The sequence below is a fragment of the Lissotriton vulgaris genome, chromosome 12 (assembly GCF_964263255.1).
Source record: "Lissotriton vulgaris chromosome 12, aLisVul1.2, whole genome shotgun sequence".
In the NCBI taxonomy this organism is placed as follows: domain Eukaryota; kingdom Metazoa; phylum Chordata; class Amphibia; order Caudata; family Salamandridae; genus Lissotriton; species Lissotriton vulgaris.
This window is the reverse complement of record NC_141700.1, coordinates 539,241,528-539,254,741: the sequence shown is the minus strand read 5'-3', so window position 1 is coordinate 539,254,741 and position 13,214 is coordinate 539,241,528. Positions and strand designations below refer to the sequence as shown.

Sequence of the window (13,214 nt, the reverse complement as noted above, 5' to 3'; positions counted from 1 at the left end):
TTGGGGATTTTAACAGTTTATGGTACAAATGAAGAGCCATATCATCTGAATGGCTCCTCTTTCTGCCTGATAAATTTACTGTTAATGTATCAGACGTCATAGACAACCGAATTGCTAAACCTGTAGACTTTTTACTGTAATGTTAATATATTTCTGGTATCACAGAGATATAACTCAGGTAAAGGGACCTCTGCATCTTTATAGGAGTGTTTCTTTATATTGCGATGAACTTGGCAGAAGTTATGTGAACACTGATTCAAGTGAGCAGAAACCAGTCTGATCCAAACTGAATGATCTATTCATAGGCAGCTGAGAGCTAAAACTACAGTGTTTGGCTGTGGATTAAGAGTGCTTCATAAATCCCCTTTTCATTTAATTTCATATGAAGCCTGGTTTTGATCAGTGACTTTCTGGATCTTTTCTGAAAGGAGTTGGGCCCTGGGTAAGTGCCCATATTTCCTCTGAGAAGAGGAGGGATCCATTTGTCCCCCAACATCATTAGAGCTCAAATATTCCATCTACATGATAGGTTACCAAACTGATGACCAATATTGTTGCAATACGGAAAGAAGTGCAGGGTACACAAGGGTGAAGAGAATCAGAACCAGGAGAAACCTCAACGATTAAGAGCCAGGAGTTAGACTAAAGACAATTGTCATGTTTGATGCAAAGTGGAAAATATCTTGTGTCTATTTCTTTAAGATGTACAAGGTTTTACAATGCACAACATTAGTGAAATACATATGGATCACAAAGTAGCAATGATCAGAGCACTGTGCATACTGTGGAGAAGTGTGGCTCACTGGTTAGAGCGGCAGACTCTGAAGCAGAGATCAGGCCCGGAACCAGGGTTCAAGTCCTGACGCGGCAGGGTCTTGGGCTCAATGTCCGCAGACTCGATAATTCTCGCCTCGGCGCCTACTCTAATCATGGGTCCCACGCTGTACCTCTGGGCAATAGCTTTCTTAATCTCCACAACGGCCCCTACAACACTGGGATGCCTGGCTTCACCTTGGGGGTGCCCAGGAGTGGCATCTCACAGGGAGAGCCAGGAAGGGTTCCACAGCATTATACAGCACCGGGACACTCCGTTGGGGCAGCTGTGCGCTTTACAAAATACACTACATTTACATTTACATACCATTATCAAATACTGCCAAGAATCAACCAACAAAATGAAGGTGGATACAACCAATTCAATGTAATCCAAATGATCATTTATAGAGTGTGCAATCAGCAAAGTACCTTAGTGCTATCATATAGGAACTTCTCTGCTTGTCAAATCATTGAATGGTTTGCCGTAGCACCTTTTAAGTGGTAGCACAGGCTGGAAAAATATTGTTTTCAATAGCTGGCTAGAAGGTTTTTAGTCATTCTGATCTGTAGCGGCAGGAAAAGGTCAGTCTCAGAATGTAGAATGGCTGGTTCTCTGAATGAGAAGAGTAAAAGAGGACATGTAGTATGAATTGGTTCCAACTACATACCAGAATTGAAAATGGCATATTGTGGTCCATCCTGTTTATGTGAAAGATATCTGCAGATGAGCATTTGAGCTACTGTGAGCTCACAAAGCTTAGATTGAACTGACATAAGATGATTAAATGTGTCCAGTCCAATTCTGCAGCAGAGTTCTTTCTTCCCTTGAAATCTAAAAGTAACAAGGTACAATCCACTGCCAGAGTCTAGGCACCCCTCAACACATCACACCACTTCTCTGGTACACTTTGACTGCGAGTGTGTACAAAGGGTAAAGACCATCTTTTACTTATAGACCCATGCTTCTAAAGAAAATGATGAACATACGTGGGTGAAGAAATGAAAAGTAAAAGTCAAAAGAAAATAAGATCAAGTGCTCCTTTTAAAGAGGTGTGGATAAGTGCAAAGCACTAGACTCAAATGGCATTTTGATTACTATCTAATCCACACCATACAGATTGGTATTTCTTCTTTCATCGTCGAATGAGCTAATAGGTAATGTTAGCATTCAGCATTAATGGAGGCATCTTGAATGGGGAAAATGCTGGACGTTGTCTAATACAATAAATATAGCTTATTTGAATGTATGCAGTATAAAATTCCCTCGTAAACATTGAGAAAAACATGCAATGCACCTCTATGTATGTATACAATTCTGTTTTCATTTGTTTTAGAGAATGGAGAATCGAAGGCTAACCAAAGATGTTCGCAATTTATATATGATGAATTGCACAGTCTTGCACATAAAGCTGATCTTGTTTTGAATCCACGAAATACACAAGCAACACAGAGGTTTGCTTTATAATTGTTATATCTGCTTGGAATTATATTAACGCTCATATTATTCTTAACTTCATATATTATTATAGCATTGCATTATAATTTATTTATTGCTTTGCATTGCCAATTGATGTGACCAGTTGTTAGCTTCTTCCAACTTCCTTTTGCTCTCAGTCCTTGGCATTTTTATTGTAATTCTTTACTATTTTATAAATATAAGAACATTAACACCAACACGGTACGAATGCAGCAACTTTGTTATACAGTAGGTTTATCATCATTTATATTACATCATTTATTTTAAATTTGTCCCCATTTATATGCACATGATATTCTGCACATTCACTACACATCATAGAAGTCGTCCATCACCTACATGTGACATCCGCTCCAAGTCTCCTGGCGCTTCTGCCCCTTCAGATACACGCTTAGTCTTGTTCTGCTTTACCTGCTCCAATGGTGGATCTCCCTACGACTCCTCTTGCCCCTCTAGTTGTGTATTGGTTCATAAAGGGCATTCTCTGAAGACATTATCAGACTAAATGTGAATCACATTCGCCCGCTCTTCCACGTCATCTTCAACGTTCTCATCCCCCCTCACCGCTCTCATTGGTCGCTCTTCAGCCACTGCCCACTCTGACATATCTCTTGACCAGCTCTGCACAGTAGGTTGCGGTCACATGTATGGTTTATCCTTTATTCCGCCAATAGCAGCCACAGGGCTGCAAATCTGTTCCTAATCTTGCACTGCTTCAAAGATTTGGATATCAAGCCAATAGGCCAGTGGTTCCTAAACGTTTTGGGACCATGACCCACTTTTTAGAACGACAAACTTTCGCCACCCACCTAACTTTAAAGGGCATGAGGTGGGGAGGTTTTTTTATGTAACTAAAGCATTGTGCGGTTGCAGACTGGCGTTTACAGACAGCACATTTTCTATTGAAGTGGCGACAGATATACTGTTTACAGATAAAAATATAAAAGGCGCACAAATGATAATGCGTGGAAGTCACGTTTCTGTGAGTATCACTTGTGCATCACTAAGTGTCTTGATTTGCTTTGTTACTATTAAAATCTCTGTTTCCAGCACACTTCAGAACTACGACAAAAAAGTGATTCATTTTTGCATTTCTTAATTTGCTGAGTAAATACAGTTAATTTACAGGTATCTACATTTTGTCGTGTGTTCCAAAAATAAAAACCTCTCCCACTTTGCAGTCCGAGAAAGAAAAGTAAACACCAATCATATAAGCAGCAATTTGTCAGAACACATATAGCCTGTCATTTGATAACTGTCTTTAAAGCACCAAATGTGAAAGATAAACACTTTGGTGACCCACCAACATCAGCTGGGACAACCGGTGCTCGGGAAACACAGCAAAGGGCAATGCTTCAGCCTATAATGATTAACTGGAAAGGGAAGTAGAGAAGTGATTAAACCATCATAAGCACTAAAACAGGACACAGCAAGGAGTAGGTTAAACCTTGAGTTATCAGATGCCGTTTTGTAGTCCATTCCCGATAAATTATAACTCCTACCGAGAACAAGCAGATTTAAATTGCTTCACTGTAAACAATGGAGAGCATTTACTCTACTTTGTCCGACTATGTTCTTGACCTCCACCATCCCCTGCTGTCTTAGAATGAGAGCAACAGTGGGAACCGCACACATCTGTGGTGTCGACAATTGCTCGGGTTGTCATTTAGGGCCATATGTATCAACAACCTGATTTGCAATTCTGAAATAGCGATTTTTAAGAAATCGCTATTTGAGAATCGCAAATAGGGATGTATGTACAAAATCGCAATTTGTTAGCGATTTCTTAGTATTCCTTAATTGCGATTAGCAAATTGCGAATCGCAATTAAGGAATACTTTCCCATTCATTCCAGGAAGCCCATAGAAATGAATGGGAAATTATTCTCAATTTGCGAATCGCAAATTGAGAATAATTTCAAGGGTGCAGGGGTGTCCAAAGGACACCCTCTTGCACCCCTGAAATTAGCATGGGTGCACATGTGGCGCACATACATGCCCTAAGGGAATGTATGTGCTTCACATTGCACTTCGAAAAATGCAAAAAAGTGAATTTTTCAAGGAATTCGCAAATTACCACCAACTTGAAGTTGGTGGTAATTTGCGATTCCTTAAGGCCAATTTGCATTTTTTTTAAGGCTTCTTACATTGCATTTTTAGAAATCGAAAATTTGTGATTCCTTAAATGCAATCGCAAATTAAGGAATCGCAAATTTTGCGATTCCTTATTTTGCCTTAATACATACCATTTGGCAAAATTGCATTCGCAAACATCGAATTTCGGAGTTTGCGAATGCAATTTTGGTTGATACCTGGTGCTGACACTTACAGGAGAGGGATTCATAAGAGACCGCTTAGGGCTTTCCATGCACATGTGATTCCTAAACACAACTGGGTTCCTGCCTCACCCTGCCCCTCCCACAGCTCATGCTGTCACAGAATGACAGTTCAGGCAAGAAGTGCCCTTTCTGGCAGGTTCAGCATATATCTACCCAAACTGTGCCTATGACAGCACGAGGAAGGGGGAACTAGGAACATGGGCCTGGGGTCATTTAAGACAGCCATGAACATAATAATACACTACCAGTGATCTAAGGCACATACATTATTGTGAAAATAACAGTCCTTTATTTTTTTAAATGTAGGACAGACCATGTACATCTGGGACATGGGTGTTTTTCTCTAACAAAAGGGTCCATAGATAGTCCTAAAGAGTCTATGTGGCTCGTTAGCAGACTTAACTTACTTAGGAGCCCCCCTTCAAGTAATCCAGTTTCAGAAGCTCATTTAGGTGTATTTCAAAGTATTCATTTTACGGCAGTATACAGAGAAAGCACAAAAAAATGTGTTGGGTTGACAACAAACAATTTTCTTGTATTAGTGAAGAAAAGCTGAAAACATGCAGTAAAATAACACGGGCGCATGTGCAGTGCGATCGGTGATGTAAACAAACTAGCTACAGAATCAAAAGAGCATCCCCACTCAGCGCTAGAGCTAAATAGCTCTCTCATTTTCTGTGTTAATTGGAAGAGTGAAATCTCTTTTAAGGTCTTTAGTGACCATTGTGTGAAAGTGGGTTGTGTCATAAACCAGCGTTTCAACCTCTTTTTTTTACCACATCTCTTAATTCACGCCAACCTGTCTGGATGCGGTGTGGAATTTGATTATCTCGGGGTCAGCTGAAAGCTTTACTCTAAAGGTCTTGAATGTTCACGCACAGGAGCAAATGGTGATGGAGAGGGGTGTGTCAGAGTATGGGCGCAAGCTGGACAGGAGCTTCGGGTCCCAGAGCGATGTGTATGTTAAACACCTCAGTAAACAAACATTGGCAAAGCCAATAGGACTCGCCTATACAAGAGCTATTGGCTTTGGCAATCTAGTTTTGTCATGTTGTCCTCCAGTGTGGTTGGTGTTCAGCATGTTTCAGTGGTGCGGAGTGTCCTAGAGTGGAGTGGGTGAAGAAGAGTGTTGTAGACTGGATTTGTTAGAGTAGAGTGTTGTAGAGTGGAGTAGGGGGAGTAGAGTATCGAAGAGTTTAGTAGAGGGGAGTAGAGTTCAGTGATTCAGTGGCAGACACTGTCATTGAGTGCAGTATTGTGGAGTGACAGAGTGGCATAGAGTGGAGTGGAGTGGAATAGGTTGGAGTGAGTTGGAGCGAATTGAGGTAGTGGAGTAGATTGGATTGGAGTAGATTGGGGTTGATTGAATTTGGCTAGAGTGGGCTGGATTGAGCGGAGTGGGATGGATTGGAGTGGGTGGACTGAATGTTGTGGATTGGATTGGAGTGGGGTTAATTGAAATGAGGTGAGGTGAATTGGATTTTGGTGGATTGGAGTGGGGAGAATTCGATTGGTCTGGGGTGGGGTGGATTGGATGGGTGTGGGGTAGTTTGGGTTAGAGTAGGTGCTTTTGAGTGTGCTGACTTAGACTGGAGTGGGGGTGGACTGTACTCGACTGGAAGGGGTGGCCTGGATTGAAGTGGGATGGAATGGCTTGGAGTGGGATGGATTGGATTGAATTGGTATGGATTGGACTGGCTTGGGTAGATTGAACTGGAATGTGGTGGGCTGGAAGGATTGGATTGAGTGGGGTGGACTGAACTGGGGTGGATTGGACTGGCGTAGAGTGGAGTGGAATGAATTGCAGTGGGGTGGGTTGGATTTAAGTAAGGTGGACAGGGGTGGGGTGGGCTGCAGCAGGAGGACAGTAGTGGGGTGCAATGGAGTGGGGTGGGGTGGATTGGAGTGGAGTAGATTGGATTGCAGTGGTGTAGACTGGAGTTGAGTGAAGTGGATTGGATTGAGTGGGATGTATTGGGGTGAATTGGATTGAGGTGGATTGAATTGGGGTAGGGTGGACTGGAGTGGGGTAGATTGGATTCGGCTGGACTGGGGTGGATTGAATTGGCATGGGGTAGATTGCATTGGAGTGGTGTGGATTGGATTTGGGTGGGTTGATTTAGGGAGTAAGATTGGACTGGGGTGAAGTACGGTGGGTTGGATTGGAGGGTGGTTGATTGTTTTGGATTGGAGATGATTGTAGCGGGGCACATTGTTTTGGATTGTAGTGGGGCAGATTGTTTTCAATTGGAATGGGGCAGATTGGTGTGGGGTAGATTGTTTTTGATGGGAGTGGGGCAGATTGGACTGGGATGAGGTGGATTGGATTTGAGTGTGGTAGATTGGGCTGGCTTGGGGTGGATTGGATTGTAGTGGGGTGGGGTGGATTGCAGTGGGGTGAATTGGGATGAGTGAGTGAATTGGGGGTGAGGTGGATTCAATTGGGGCATACTGGAGTGTTATGTATTGCTTTGCATTGGAGTGAGGAAGATTGGAGTGGAATGGATTGTAGTGTGGCCGATTGTTTTGGATTGGAGTGGCCAAATTGTTTTGGATTGGAGTAGGGCATATCGGAGTGGGTCTTATTAGAGTGGGACAGACTGTTTTGCATTGGAATGGGGCATACTGGAGTGGGGTAGATTGGAGTGGGGCAGATTTTTCTGAATTGGAGTGGGGCAGATTTGAGTGGGGCAGATTGTTTTGGATTGGAGTATGGCACACTGGAGTGCGGCGGATTGGAGTGGGGCAGATTGGAGACTCCTCCCAATCCGGCTTTAGAAAAAAACACAGAACGGAAACCGCCCTCCTTGCCGCAACAGACGACATCCGCACCCAACTGAACAAAGGAGAAACAGCAGTCTTCATCCTACTCGACCTCTCTGCGGCCTTCAACACAGTCTCTCACTGCACCCTAATATGCAGACTCCACGACGCAGTGATTCAAAACAAGGCCCTCGAATGGATCCGCTCCTTCCTCTCCTGCAGAACGCAGTGGGTCAGACTCCCCCCATTCCTCTCGGACTCTACTTCAACCATCTGTGGAGTCCTCCGGGGGTCATCCCTCAGCCCTACCATCTTCAACTTCTACATGGCTCCGCTCGCCCCATCGTCAGAACCTACGGACTCAACATTGTGTCATACGCAGACAACACCCAACTCATCCTCTCCCTATCCAACGAACCCAATTTCCGAGAAGGCATGGAAGCAGTCGCCAAATGGATGAAAAACAGCTGGCATCAACTAAACGGCAACAAAACGGATGTCCTCAGACGCCTGGAACGACACCTGGTGGCCCTCCACCCTTGAAGTCCGCCCACCCCCACAGACCACGCAAGCAACTTGGGAATCATCCTGGACTCCGAATTCAAAATGGATCGCCAGATCAACGCCGTCTCGTCCTCCTGCTTCCACACCCTGCGCTTCCTATGCAAGACCTTCAAATGGATTCCCTTCGAAAACAGAAAGACCGTCACTCATGCCCTGGTCACCAGCAGACTCGACTACGGCAACACACTCTACACCGGAATAAATAAAAACCTCACACGCAAGCTACAGAACATCCAGAATGCAGTCACAAATGCAAAAAGAACAATTAATGGACAGAATGCAGAAAAATGTCATACATTCACCCCAGTACAGAGATCTGGGCCTAAATCCATCGTTTTTTTGCTCACTTTGCCATTCCAGTTTGGACCCAGCCATATGCAAATCAGACTTGACCCTGCGCCCAATGGGAACAGTCCAGCCCGAACTGCCAGGCCAGGTCCTCCCTGGACTGGAGACAAACACCCGAGGACCAGTTTCGGGCTTTCAGCCCTCATCAACCGGGATAGCTTGACTCCAGTGGCATGGAGAGCCCGGGAGCCACGTCTGCGCATACCCGTCCCACTCGGACTGACAAATGCAAAAAGAACAATTGATGGACAGATTGCAGAACAATGTCATATATTCACCCCAGTAGAGAGATCTGGGCCTAAATCCATAGTTTCTTTGCTCACCATGCCATTCCAGTTTGGACCCAGCCATACACAAACCAAACTGCCAGGCCAGGTCCTCCCTGGACTGGAAACAAACATCCTAGGACTGGTTTCAGGCTTTCAGCCCTCTTCAGACAGGATAGCTTGACTACAGTGGCATGGAGAGCACGGGACCCAAGTCTTGGCATACCCGTCCCACTCAGTGTCATAAATGCAAAAAGAACATTTGATGGACAGAATGCAGAACTATGTCATACATTCACCCCAGTACAGGGAATGGGCCTAAATCCCTCGTTTTTTTGCTCACCCTGCCATTCCAGTTTGGACCCGGCCATATGCAAATCGGTCTTGACCCTGCGCCTAATGGGAACAGTCCAGCCCAAACTGACAGGCCAGGTCCTCCCTGGACTAGAAACAAACATCCTAGGACTGGTTTCGGGCTTTCATCCCTCATCAGCCAGAAAAGCTCGACTCCAGTGGCATGGAGAGCACGGGACCCACGTCTGGGCATACCCGTCCCACTTGGGGTGACAAATGCAAAAAGAACAATTGATGGACAGAATGCAGAACAATGTCATACATTCACCCTAGTACAGAGATCTGGGCCTAAATTCATCGTTTTTTTGCTCACCATGCCATGCAAGACTGGTCCTCATCCTGTCAAGACACTGCCACATATCCCAACACCTGCGCACACTCCACTGGCTCCCCATCAAACCTAGAGTCACCTTCAAAATTTTCATCCAGGCTCCCAAGGCCCTCCACGACACCGGACCAGCATACCTGAACAGCCGACTCAAATTCCACGCACCCCAAAGGACCCTACGATCAGCCCAGCTCTCCTATGCCGTGGTCCCCTGCACCAGATCAGGCAGCCGCTCCTTCTCTTTCCTCGCGGGCAGAGCCTGGAATGCCCTCCCTCTCCACCTAAGGCAGACTACATCTCTCCCCATCTTCCTAAGAAAACTCAAAACCTGGCTCTTCGACAGACACCCTCCTTGATGGACCGGAACCTGGGAAACCCCCCTCCCCCAGCGCTTCGAGACACTCACGGGTGAGTAGTAGCTCTTAACAGACGCGTGATTGATTGTTTGGAGTGAGGCAGATTGTTTTGGATTACAGTGGGGCAGATTGTGTTGCAGTGGGACAAATTGGAGTGGGCCAGATTGGAGTGGGGCAGATTATTTTGGAATGGAGTGAGGCAGATTGTTTTGGATTGAATGGGGCGGATTGTTTTGGATTGGAGTGGGGCCGAATGGAGAAGGGCAGACTATTTTGGATTAGAGTGGGGCAGATTGTTTTCGATTGGAGAGTGGCAGATTGTTTTGGAGTGGGGCTGATTGTTTTAGAGTGGGGCGGATTGTTTAGGATTGGAGTGGGGCAGAATGTTTTGTATTGGAGTAAGGCAGATTGGAGTGCAGAAGACTGGAGTGGAGCAGATTGTTATGAATTGGAATGGGGCAGACTGTTTTGGATAAGAGTGGGGCAAATTGGAGTGGGGCAGATTGGAGGGAGTGGGTTGGGAGGATTGGAGTGTGGTGGATTGGAGTGTATTGTATTAAGTGAGTGGTTTGGATTCTAGTGGGGGTGTTTGGGATTGGTCTGGGTGGATTGGGTTGGAGTGTGATGAAGTGGAGTGGATTGCCTGGGATAAGGTAGATTGGATTGGAGTGGGGTAGATTGAATTGGGCTAGATTGGGGTGGATTGAATTTGTGTGGGGTGGACTGGAGTGGGGTGGGTGGATTGGGGTGTGGGTGAATTGGGATGAGTAGGTGGTATGGGGTGAGGTGCATTCAATTAAGACATATTGAAGTGGGGCGTACTCTTTTGGATTTGAGTGTAGAAGATTGGAGTGGAATGGATTCTAGTGGGGCTGATTGTTTTGGACTGGAGTGGGGCAGAATGGAGTGGGCAGTCTGGAGTGAGGAAGATTGGAGTGGGTGAATTAGAGTGGTGCAGATTGTTTTGCATTGGAGTGGGGTAGATTGGAGTGGGGCAGATTGTTCTGAATTGGAGTGGGGCAGAATTGTGTGGGGTAGATTGTTTTGGATTAGAGTGGGGCAAATTGGAGTGAGCAGATTGTTTTGGGTTGAAGTGGGTCAGATTATAGTGTGGTGAATTAGAGTGGGGCAGATTGGAATGGGGCATATCTTTTTGGTTTGGAGTGGGGCAGATTGTTTTGCATTGGAGTGGGGCTAATTGGAGACGTGCAGACTATTTTGGATTAAAGTGGGGCAGATTAGAGTGGGGTAGATTGTTTTAGATTGGAGTCAGGCAGATTTGTTTTTTAATTGATTTTCTTTAGAGTTTATATAGCACAAACTAGACCTGAGGCATCAGGTATCAGAGCGCTTTACATGAGCACCAGTTTCATTACAGATGAACCCATTAATTTTTGTTAGGCATAGGGAGATTTAGTGATTTGCCCAGAATCACAGGATGTTGACGTCGTTGCCGAAACTCGAACCTGGTTCACCAAGTCCGAAGTCGACCATTGTAGCCGTAAGGCTACATCCTCTCCCCAGTTTAGAGTGGGGCAGATTGTTTTAGAGTGGAGTGGGGCAGATTATTTTGGAGTGGGGGTTAATGTTTTAGAGTGGGACAGATTGTTTAAGATTGGAGTAGGGCAGATTGTTTTGGATCGGAGTGAGGCAGATTGGAGTGCTGAAGATTGGAGTGGAGCAGATTGTTTAGGATAGGAGTGGGGCAAATTGGAGTGGGGAAGATTAGAGTGGGGCCAATTGGAATGGGTGGTTTGGGAGGGTAGGTGTGTGGTTGATTGTAATGGATTGTATTATGCAGAGTGGTTTGGATTGGAGTGGGGTGTGGTGTATTGGATTGGTCTGTGGTGGAATGGATTGAGTGGGGTGGATTGGCATGAATTGGAGTGGGGCATATTGAAGTGGGGTGGATTAAGGTGTCCTGCATGATTAGGTGTGAAAGCATATTTTCAGGAATTGCACGTAAGAAAGGAACAATGTTGCTTTGCAATAAGATAATCCTCAGCTTTTGAGAATAGCGCTCACGAGCAAAAACAAAAGAAACCATTAGTGCAATGTGAGAAAAGAAGAGTTGGCAAAATAAGAGAAAGTTAGCTATATAAAATAAATCTTTGCAATTTTGTTTGTCCTGCTGGGCACGTTTTTGCCAGTCACACGCCTTCTGTTTGCAGGGTATTAAGAGTTGAAAAGAACAACATGGTACCTCAATCATGTTGGGAGCAGCGGATGGGCACTGATTAAGTCAAATCAATCATGCTTGGTCCCTGCTCCACAAAATGATGTTGGGCCTGCCTTGGCAAATTACGAGGCTGTAGAGAAGAGTGCCATGCAATCCAACAAATGGTAATATTTGAGCGGGCTTCAAGCCCTTTTATGTTAACAAGAGTGTCGAACAAGCGAGACGCATGTGCTAGTGCATGCTTGTGCAGACTAGACCCTAAAAACAGAAAGAATGCTTTCCCACAAAGCCATGATACTCTTACCAGACTTCTTGTTGTTGACAGCCATCTTAAAAGCTTAGGGTATAAGTTCCTAGTAGGGCCCCCAACACCCTTGGAGGCAAGCTTGATGTTCCAGCTGCTCAAGTTTTTCTGCATGGGAACTAGCAGTGCCCAATTGATTATATGTTTATTATTATTATTTAATTTTTTATAGAGCGCGTAGTCACCCGTAAGTATCCCAGCGCTAAAATCAGTACAACTAGGAGTCAGCAAGGGAAGGGGAGAGACAGTTTAAGGGAAGAGGTGGGTTTTCAATTGCTTCCTGAACCGTAGGTAGTTGGATTCAGTTCTCAGGTAGTGTCGGTAAGGCGTTCCAGAGACGTGCGGTGTGAACCGAGAAAAGTCTTCCTCCTGTTCGGGCCTTCTTAATTCTGGGGGTGACAATGAGGTGTTCCTGGTCGGAGCGGAGGGATCTAGGGGCTTTGTATGGTTTGATAAATTTTTTTAGGCTTGGGGGACCATTGTTTTGGAGCAGTCTGTGTGCTAGGCAGAGGGCCTTGAACATCACACGTTCTCTAACCGGAAGCCAATGGAGACACTTCAGCACTGGTTTGGCTGAGGCTCTGGCCGGGGTGTTAGTAAGGATCCGGGCAGCTGCATTTTGGACCCTTTGTAGTTTATTCAGGGTTGCCTCTGGGGCCCCTAAGTAGATGGAATTACTAAAGTCGAGCCTAGAAAGAATCAGTCCTTTGATCAGCAGTTTTTGAGAGTTGTGGGGGAGTAGGGGCAGGATCTTTCGAATTGACCTGAGCAGTCCAAAACACGTACCGGCTACCTTTTTTGCCTGTGTTGCAAAAGATAATTCCTTATCGAGCCAGACACCCAGGCTTTTTACCTCTGGTTTCGGATCTGGGATCGGGCCTAAACAGGGTGGCCAGATGTTATGAAGTGAAGTGGGTCCCTTCTGGCCAAGGAGGAGAATGTCAGTCTTTGAGCCATTGAGTGTCAGAGACGATCTATTCATCCATCCTTGTATCTGCGTCAGACAGTTGTAAAGGTCCGCAGGTTGTTGTTTCGGATGAGAAAGGGACACCACTAACTGAGTGTCGTCGGCATAGCTGACGATGCTCACTCCGAACGGGATAACAACCTCCTCCAATGGG

The 13,214-nt window shown here is 45.4% G+C and overlaps 1 protein-coding gene across 3 annotated transcripts in view; it reads right to left on the bottom strand.

Annotated features, from left to right (window-relative positions):
* The window catches only part of LOC147677686 (SLAM family member 9-like), a 479,844-nt gene that overhangs the window by 287,642 nt on the left and 178,988 nt on the right, over positions 1 to 13,214 (bottom strand). The window lies entirely within an intron of this gene.